We start from the raw sequence: 10,224 nt of genomic DNA, 5'->3' as shown, positions 1-10,224 counted from the left end.
TGATTTGTTTTGTTGTTGTTTTTTTCCACATTGACAGGGGGATAGTTGGGTTAGTGAGAGAGGTTTGTTCAATCTTTAGTGTGGAAATGGCGAGGTGCAACTGTTTATGCCAAAGGGAGTGTTCGTCCTTGAACGCAGCTTGTATTTGCTCTTTCAGAGATTGTCCTGGTGCTCGTAGGGTGTGTATGTAGAACTTGATTAGGTCTCCTAGGCAGTGAAGGTTTGCACATGTCAGTCCCAGCTCGAGTCTCATCCTCGACTTCCTCGCGTGCTGCGGGACGGAGAAGATTTTCTTATAAGCTTTTATTTGTAAGTTTCCCAGAAATGCGTCCATTGCCCGGGAAAGGCCAAGTGGCTATAGGTCACTGCAGGTAGTAGTTTGGCCCGTATCACCCTTAGGATTGGTTCGGCTGAAGGGCTGTGCAATTGACGATTCAAGCGCCTCAGGCTGTGAATGATTCCCATACCCTTAGGCCTTAAGTGTCTAAGGTGGGCTGCTTGGTTTGCCCTGGGGTTGAACCAAACTCCTAAGTAGTTGTAGCTGGTGCAGGTCGCTATTTGTGATCCCCCTGCACTCCAAGTAAGATTTTTCTTTTTTTTGTAGCTCCCAAAGATCAAAATTTTGGTTTTGGATTCGTTCATCATAAGATGGTTCTTTGTATTATATTTATTGAGAGCAGTGAGCGATCTTTGCAATCCGTTTTTCGTGTGGTCCATGATGAGGATGTCGTTGGCATATTGCATTGTCTGTAGACGCAGCCCGCCCAGTTTTGGGGCAGCCAGGGCTGCGCCTGCCAGTTCCTTTGGTAAGTCAGCGGTGTAGAGGTTGAATAGTAACGGGGCAAGTACACAGCCTTGTTTTAGGCCGTTTTCAGTTGCAATTTTTTTAGATAATGTTTGTGCGCTAGTTTTGATCCTAACCCAGGTTTTGTGGAGCAAGGATATCAAGGCTGAGAGAAGAGGAGATGGTATTCCCCAGGAATTTAATTTGTTCCACAGCGTCCCTCGATTGACTCTGTCGAAGGCTGCGCTGTAGTCCGCGAAGCAGCAGAATAAAGGTAGCTGGTTAGCCAGGATAGCTTTCTTGCGACAGGTAGGACAGTGCTATTATGTTCATGAAAATCAATATCAAATTGGCACAGGTATAAAAATTAAAGTCCTTGTTACAATATCCAGAAAAGTATAATCTCAGGAGATTGAAGTGGCGAGGATCAGACACAAAGCTAATAATGGACACAATCAGGCATTACATGAACCAAACAGGGACAGAGTAAAAAGACATTCTAAAAAACTGGGAACACTTGGGCCAAGCTCTTATCAAAAAATTTCCAGTCATCCCCGGATGCCAAAAGAAAATAGAAACAAGGGGGGAGCCATGGTTCAATATTGAACTCCGAGATCAAAAAAGAAGGATCACAAGAGAGGTGCGACTTCAAGCAGTGGCATCAAGAATGGGAAAAAAAGAGACAATGGTAATCTCTAGGAAATGCGTAAAATATACAAGATAAAATTAAGGGATGCAAAAAAAGAGTACAAAGAAACCATCTTGAAAATGTTATTGTGGGCAAGCAATTTGCCAAATCGCAGTGAATTCTGGGGAATCATAAATAAATTGACTAAGGGACAAAGACTCTGGCAAGAAGCAGGAATTAGTGAAGAGACCTGGATACAACACGTAAAAAACATGAATGAAAAGGTAGGGCACAAAACGTGTGCCGTACCGACAATAGTTTCAGAAACACCAAGCGGCAGATCTTTGGAGCAGAAAAAATCACTACAGAGCCTCAGGAAGAACACAATCAAAAAGAGCAAGAGATAAGTAGCAACGAACAAAACAACTTGACCGACACCAAACAATTAAGAGGAATAATAAAAAAGCTTAAAACGGAGGGGCCAGTGGGAGCAAACGGGCTCCCCAACGCACTTTTCAAGCAAGCTCCAGATTTTTGGGCAAATCATCTTACACCCCTTTTTAATTACATCTATAGCCAGAACAAGGTCCCCAATTCCTGAAAAGGGAACATAATTCATCCCATGTTTAAACAAGGAAACCACGGTAAGCCAGAAAATGTCAGATTGATCTCCTTGATCGATGTGAATGCCAAACTATATGCATCATGCCTCCTAGTCCATCTCCAAGACTGGATAGATGAACAGAAGATAATTAAAAAGTTTCAAACAGGCTTCCGGCCCGGAATGGGAACAACCACAAATCTGGCGATTCTGGCACTCTTAATAGAAAAAGCAGCAAAAAGGAAAACTCGATTATATGCATGCTTTATCGACCTGAAATCAGCGTTCGATAGAGTAGCCAGATACTAACTATGGGAAAAATTTTAAACCTGGGGGTTACCAAGTAAATTACTAGAAGCAATGATCACTCTATATAGTGAAACCTGGGCAAGAGTAAAATTAGGCGACAGGAGCAGAGTTACAGCCAGCATAAAAACAGTGCACGGCCTAAAACAAGGCTGCGTCTTGGCTCCAAGCCTATTCAATTTGTTTCACGCGGACATAACTAAACACATGCAATCGGCCAAGTATCACCCGCCAAATTTGGCTAAAAAACAAATTCCCTTTCTACAGTACGCCAACGACATCCTGGTGTTGAGTCAAAGCCTGAATGGCCTGCAACGAGCAATTAACAACCTAGCAATTTACCTGGACCAGGAAAACCTTTTTTTTTTTTTTTTTTTAAAACCTTTTTTATTTATTAGTGGCATTCAACATAGAGGCATGAAAGTCAAAGCAGTAATAATACAATACAGTACTGTTCATGGTACATACAATGTAAATAGCTCTTCCACTTAAGGGCTGGCACAGTGCATACATCGCGTATATCATTTTAGACTGAGGGGCCTCGCCCCGCAAGGGCCCCCCCTCTGCCCAATCAGGGGCGGGGGCATCGATGACAGTGGGTCATTCCATTACATAAAGGCATCTTGGTAGATAGCGTGTGCTGTAACCCCGGCATCCATAGCCGTGCATGTGTAGGCACCAATTAGCAACCATCCAACCCCACCCTGTTTAAAACTGTGCGGCACGTGCAGCAAGTGCGGGCAACTCCGTCCCATAGGGTGATGGCAGTCAATGGGAGAGTATCCAGAATAGGGCGCATCCCAGAGCAGGGACCTACACTCCTTGGTACAGCAGCCGACCATAACGACCGGCATCCGCAGGGCGAATGCGCCCAACCACTTCCATTGGCCCACGTGCCAAAGCTGCAGGAGATGAGGAGAGACCAACCATGTGAGCAATGCTATGTGTATCGTGTTCCCTCTGGATTCCCCAGTGTCGCCCCAACTGTATTCGCCCCATCCCTCCCCGGGCTGGGCAGGTCGTGCACATTCCTACGTGTGAAAAGTAGTGCGGTGAGTGTGGTCTAGGGCTGCAGCACCCGCTCATGGGCCTGGCTCCGACCCGTCATCTCCAGAGGGGTCGCTGTGAGTCGTCTGAGACAGCCAGTACACCTGTAAGGGGGACCAGAAGTCACAGGGTTTACTACGGGCCGGCATCAGCTCTGCATAAACGCCATGCTGATCCTGGCAGTACTTGAGATCGTCCAACCACTCCTTAAATTTCGGCGCCCTTCCCCTCCCCCATCTGCAGGCAATCCTCCTCTTAGCAAGTAGCAAAGCGACATCCTCATATCGGCGGTCGGTCTTGGGCACATTCCTGGTGTAGCCCAACAGCATCACCACTGGGTCCATGGAGAGAGGGCCAGCTATCATTACCTGGAGCGCAGCGTGTACCTGTTCCCAGTATGCCTGAACCGCTCCACACTCCCAGGCCAAGTGGAGGAAATCCGCACCCTCCGCCCGGCATCTCGCACATCTATCATCCTCGGATAGTCGAAAACGCAGCTTGCGAACTGGAGTATAATAATATCTCTGCACGAACTTATAATGAATAATTTTCAGTCGACAGCTGGGGGAGATTTTGGCAGTGACCGAGCAGCAATATGTCCATTGCTCATCAGTGAGGGCAGTAGGGAGCTCAGAGTCCCAGGCAGCTCGCGCCTTAACCTGAACAGGGGGACGCTGCTCCCGAATGGCAGCGTATAATTTCGATACCAAGTGTCTGCCGTCTGACACCAGCATTACGTGCAGAGGCAGAACTGTGCCCGGTTCCTCCGGGAATCTCGAGAGTATGTCCCTCATACCCTGGCGAAGCCGGATATAATAGAACACTTCCATCGGCGTTGGCTGGGTGCCCTGAAATAACTGGTCCTTGGTGCGAAACTGACCATCCTGGAAGAGATCGCCCCAGACATTAACATGTAAGCGGGTGCACATGGATCGGAATCCACGTTCCGTCAAGAGCGACAGTTTCGGGTGGTATGCAAGGGGCATGGCCGGCGAGTAGAGCATAGGAGCGTCCAGTAGTTTCGCCACCCTCCGCCACGTGTCTATAGTGCAGGTGACAGTGGTAGCCGGCGTTTCGATATCACCCGCCGATCCCATCAGCATGCCCCTGAGCGGCAGCGGGTGAACAACCCAGTCCTCCGCAGCGACCTGTGGCATGAAGGGAGCGGGGTTTACCCAATAGTAGGCATGTTGAGCCTGAGCGCTGAGGTAGTACACCTCCAGGTCAGGCACGTCGAAACCCCCCCTGCTGTACGGCTGTGTGAGGAGCTTCCAGCTAAGGCGCGACTGCTTGCCTCCGCAAAAAAGGCGCAGCAATTCGGATCGAAGTCTTTTAAAGAAATAGGCCCCTGGGTAGTAAGGTATATTCTGGAAGAGGTATAGAAACCGCGGAAGGACAACCATTTTGATCAGGGAGGCTCTGCCTGCCATCGACAGTGGCAGGGCCATCCAGCGAGTCACATTGTCGGTCAATTGCGAGATGGCCACCCCATAGTTCATACGAATCGTGTCTTCTTTGTTGAGGGACACTCCAATTCCCAAGTACTTTAGGTCAGAGTCGCACCATTCCAAGGGGTAATCCAGCGGAAAGAGGGTCACTGATGCCGTGAGGGGATAGAATTGCGACTTTTTCCAATTGATGTGCACACCAGAGATGCCACCAAATAAAACAAATTCTCTCAGCAGTGCATTGAGATGGAGCTGCGGGTGCCGCACATACAAGGTGACATCGTCCGCGTAGAGGGATATGCCAATCTGGCGTTGGTTGCAATTAAAGGCGCTAGCCTTATGTAATTGCCGGATTCTGCAGGCCAGTGGTTCGATGGACAGGGCGAAAAGCAGAGGCGACAGGGGGCATCCCTGCCTAGTCCCCCTCGTGATCGGCATCTGTGCCGCTAGCACACTGTTAACGATGACTCTGGCAACTGGAGAGGTGTACAGTAGCGTCACCCAGGCTATGAATATCCGGGGGAATCCCATCCTGCCCAATATGGCCAAAAGATACCCCCATTCCACCGAATCGAAAGCCTTGGTGGCGTCCAGAAACACTGCCGCGACCGGGAGCTCGGGCGATATGGTGGGCACGAGGGATAGCGTACGGAGGTTATGGGAAGTAGCCCTCCCCGGGATAAATCCCGACTGATCAGGCAGCACCAAAGTGTTCATGAGGAGGGACAGCCTAGTCGCAAGCACTTTCGCTAATATCTTCGCATCGCAATTTAAAAGCGATAGGGGCCTATAAGCATCAGTATCCGCTGGATCCTTCCCTGGTTTCAGTAACGAGGTGATCGCCACCTCCCTCATGGAGCCTGGTAGTATTCCTTCCTCTAGTGACTCTTCGAATACCTCCTTCAGTACTGGTGCCATGATGTCTATATAGCACTTATAAAATTCAGCCGGTAGGCCGTCAAGCCCAGCAGCTTTACCATTACTGAGCGACATGATCGCCTCCCGAACTTCATCCAGCTCGAAGGGACACCCCAAGAATGCTCGGTCACTGTCGCTTAGCCAACAGAGTGCTATATCATCCAGGAATGAGCCAAATTCCACCTCCCCAGTCTGTTGGGTAATGTATAAACGTTGATAATGCTGGAGGAAGGTATCCTGTATCCCTTTAGTGTCCCTGTGACACCCGCCCTCTCCATCAGAGATTTCCAAAATATGCGTGGCAAATCGTTGATGTCTGGTAAGGGCTGCCAGGACTTTCCCCGGCCTATCCCCCTCGCAATACCGTCTGGCTGTCCAGTGTTTGCCCCGGAACTTCACTTCTCTGGCTGCTTCGTCCTCATAGGCCGACAGTTTGGTTTGAAATGCCTTCTCCAGGTCAGGGCAGGGGTCGCGGACCATCTCCGCCTCTAGAGCTTTAAGTTCCGCTTCAAGGGTAGTCAAGGTACGCACAATCTCCCGCAGAATGCCACAGCTCTTGGATATCGTGACGCCTCTCACTGTGACCTTAAAGGCCTCCCATATCGTCTCGACCTTGTCTACAGACCCCTTGTTCCTAGGGAAGAAGGCCTCAATCTCCTCGCCGAGTTCCTGCTTAAAGACAGGATCAAGTAGGGCCGACGGGAAGAGCCTCCACGGAGGTCGCATCCTCGCATAGCCAGGCATCTCAATGACGGCCAGCACAGGGCAATGGTCCGAGTGTGTACGAGGCAGGTGTTTCACCTGGACGAGACCTCCAGCTAGGCCTCGAGAGATAAGACAGTAGTCGATCCTTGCCCAGGAGCGCGTGTATGTGGTAAAGTGTGTACCCTCTCTAGTGCCCGGGTGTAAGTGCCTCCAGCTGTCTAGTAGACCCGCCTCTGTGAGTATTCCCTGCAAAGCGTCCCTGGCTTTCGTGTTATATTGTCCACTCCCGTCCGACCTGTCCATCCCCGGGTGCAGTGAGAGATTGAAATCCCCCCCCCAGACTATGTGTGTGGCCTCGACCTCTAGCACGTGACCCCAGAGTGTTAAGAAAAATCCCGGTGTGTCGACGTTAGGTGTGTAACAGTTCACAAGCATTATCACATCGGTACCCAGCCGTCCCCACAGAATCACATACCTCCCCTCTCCATCCATCCGAACTCCCATCTTTTGGAACATCAACCGTTTATTTATAAGGATAGCAACCCCCCTGGAATAGGTGGAATAGGAAGAAAATTCTCTCACGGTTGCCCACCTGCTTGCGAGGCGGGGAGCACAACTCGGGCTCAGATGTGTTTCCTGGAGCATCGCTATCTGCACCTGATGCCTATCCAAATATGCAGTTACATTCCTACATTTCCGGGGGTTATTAAGTCCTCGTACATTCCAGGACAATATGGAAACAGTAGCTAATGCATTATCACCCGACAGTATAATCACAATCTAAAAGCATGCAAAATGCCAGCGCCTCAGCCCTTTGCAGAAGCGTAAGCAGTACCAGTCTCACCGTATGCAGGGACCGACTTCGTAATTGACCATCCATGCTTTCACCCCCCACATCCCCCGCAACAGCCCTCACGCCATGCATTACAACCTCAACAGTTCTGCCACTTTCAACAACCCCCAGCCCAACAATCAGACTCCCCCCCCTTCCACGCCCAGCATCTCAACTCCCTTAGTACCATCCCACCCCCCACCCACTGAAGCAACCCAATCTTGCCAGTAACAGATTCCCACCCCCCACCCCAATCCCCAAACTCAAGAACCGTATCCAGATCATGTGGGGCATTCCCTCCTGGGGGCAAAAGAGGTACGCACCCATACACCCCTACACTCCCCTCCAATCCCGCGCACGACATACGGGGAATACAGAGAAGAAGGGGTGGTGCCTGGCATATATAACTCCTGTGGGCCGAAGCCGAAACACCGCACCATCATATCACCTACTCGCTTGTCCCCAAGCTCGGTCAATAATGAGAGCAGGGGGGTCAGTCACGGTCTCAACTGCGTCCCCCCTCCCATCCGCACCCCCTACAACTTGCGCAGTTTTCTAATCCCAGCAATAGCGCACAGCTTGCAACACAGCCATCCCGCAGCATAAAGTCTATACAGCTCCCTAACGTCTACTCGTGGCACCGCTGGCAGACGAGGCCGATCCATTGGGAGTAGGGCAAACGTTCCAATGCGAGTCCCCACAGTTCGCCGGTGGGCCAGTGACCAAGCATTCGTGAGGGCCCCTGCCCTCCAATGCCCCTCTCGTCAGGCAGTGTGCAGTGTAAGAAAGTCCGCACCCTACATACCTCCCACCGCCCACTTGTCTTTCCGCTGCGCCATACCTCTGTTCGAATCCAGCACCACGCCAGCAGCGGGCCCAAACGCTCAGGAGCCAACAATCGCTCAGCAGCACACCAAGGATGCAAGGTAGCCCTCATCAGTGACTCCGCAGGTAGGGCAAGGTGGTTCTAGCCTCCAGGGCGTGCAAGCTCCAAAGCAATCAGCAGTAGGTCAACAAGGAGTCTACGACCAACCGCGGAGCAACCCCCCATCATTATTCATCCTGCTCGGCTTGATTGCCGCCTGCCTCATCCTCCTCATCGTTGCGCCTGTCCCTCCTGGCGGCGCGGATCTTTTTTACGTAGTCCTCAGCTTGCTGCGGGTTCGTAAAGAAGTGCTGTTTGCCCTGATGGGTCACCCTGAGGCGTGCCGGGTATAGAAGACCGTAGTCCACCTGCATGTCTCTTAGTTTCTTTTTTACATCTAGAAACTTTCTCCGCTGCTCCTGTACCATGGGCGTGAAATCCGGGTAGAGGGAAAACTGTACTCCATCGCAGGCTAGGTTCCGGCTCGTGCGAGCTGCTCTGAGTGCTACATCCCTGTCGCGGTAGTTGAGCAGCCGGGCGATAATGGGACGCGGCTGCGCCCCCGGCTTAGGCACTGGGCCCAGAGAGCGGTGCGCCCGCTCAACAATGAATTGATTAGAGAAGGCCTCCTTGCCCACCGCAGTGAGTAGTATGCGTTCCACATAGTCCTCCATTCGACCGGTGTTGGTGGATTCCGGAACCCCCGTGACGCGGATGTTATTGCGTCTACTCCTCGCCTCCAACTCCTCGTTCTTAGCTGCGATCACCCTAAGGATATTGTCCATACGGGTTAGGCGCGTTTCGTGAGTGTTGGAGGTGTCTTCAGCAGTGGAGATACGCCGCTCGGCCTCCGTGAGTCGCTCCTCGTGGACCTCAATCTTCTGCGCAACTCCGTCCATCCTGGAGGACAAGCGGTCCACCTTGTCTACGATTGTTGCGAAGCCCTGTCGCATCTCATCGATGAGCAGCCTCAGCTCCGGAGCCACCGGAGCAGGGGACGTCTCAGCGCTCGACGGTCCTGGGCCCTGTGGTACCCCGCAACGGTTTTCTGGTGGCGGGGGGTTCGAAGGACAGCTTGGGCTGTTTGGCGTCGTTTTTGCCCATGGCGCCCGATCAGTTGATGTCAAGCGGGGCTGGCCCCTGGCGAGCAGCAGAGTATGGGCCCCCCCGCTGGCCAAGGCTCCCAAGCCGACAGCCCTCCACGTGGCAAGCACACCGAAGGCTGAGTTGGCCGGTGCACGGGTCGACAGACCACAGGGGGCCTCCGTCCCCCCCTCCGCGCCTTAATCGTAATGTCCAGGGCGCCTTGAGTGCACGCGTCCCTTCAGGTGGGACTCAGCGTGCTCGGAAATGCACAAGCAGTGTTCAAAGGCTGGAGCACTCAGGAGGTGGCGGTCAGTATGGCGAGGTTAGGCCCCATCCGCTCCCGTAGCGCCCGTAACTCTGGCACCAAAGCCGGCTCACCGTCATACCAAACGCCGCAGCAGTAGTCAGCCGCGTCCCGTCGGAGGTCCAGGGAAGCCAGCGGGGATGTGCGCAGCGGGGGCGGGAGCACCGTAGTGTCCGTTAGCAGGCCCAGGTGGGCCGCGCTGATAATGCCGAGAGCACCAGCTGAGCACAGGTGCTGCGTGCCTGTCCGCCTCACTCCGCGGCACTGCAACAGGTGTCCAGACTCACCGCAGTACGCCCCCGATGAGTCGTCCGCCGGGCTCCCGCCTTTCAGGCCGTAGATGGTGATTCCGAGGCCCAGCCGCCTCGTGTGGATCCGCGGCCTCGCGTAGGTCAGCGACCCGCGCACCGCAGCAGCCCTTCGCGATGACTCCTCCCGGCGGTCACTCCCAGCTCCGTAACTCGGGAGGCGGACCACGAATCTTCTCCAAACTCGGGTGGGCACTGCAGGATAGGTAGTCCCACACTCGGTGCGAGTCTCAGGCCTCTACCCCCAGGTCAAGCAGATAATTGCAGGATATTACTGGCCAGGCTGCCAGAGCCTCACAGAAGTGCGGCCATTAGCTAATGCGCCCTCTAGCGCCCCCCTGGACCAGGAAAACCTTGAGTTGAATAAAAAGAAAACCAAAGTGGTACTCCTT

The 10,224-nt window shown here is 52.7% G+C and overlaps 1 protein-coding gene across 3 annotated transcripts in view; it reads left to right on the top strand.

The window, feature by feature from the left end:
- Positions 1-10,224, top strand: part of LOC147727877 (tyrosine-protein phosphatase non-receptor type 9-like) — a 1,887,882-nt gene that overhangs the window by 1,316,352 nt on the left and 561,306 nt on the right. The gene's annotated exons all lie outside the window — the stretch shown is intronic.

Source organism: Lissotriton vulgaris, chromosome 3_1, assembly GCF_964263255.1.
Source record: "Lissotriton vulgaris chromosome 3_1, aLisVul1.2, whole genome shotgun sequence".
Classification (NCBI taxonomy): Eukaryota; Metazoa; Chordata; class Amphibia; order Caudata; family Salamandridae; genus Lissotriton; species Lissotriton vulgaris.
This window is presented reverse-complemented; position numbering and strand designations above follow the sequence as displayed.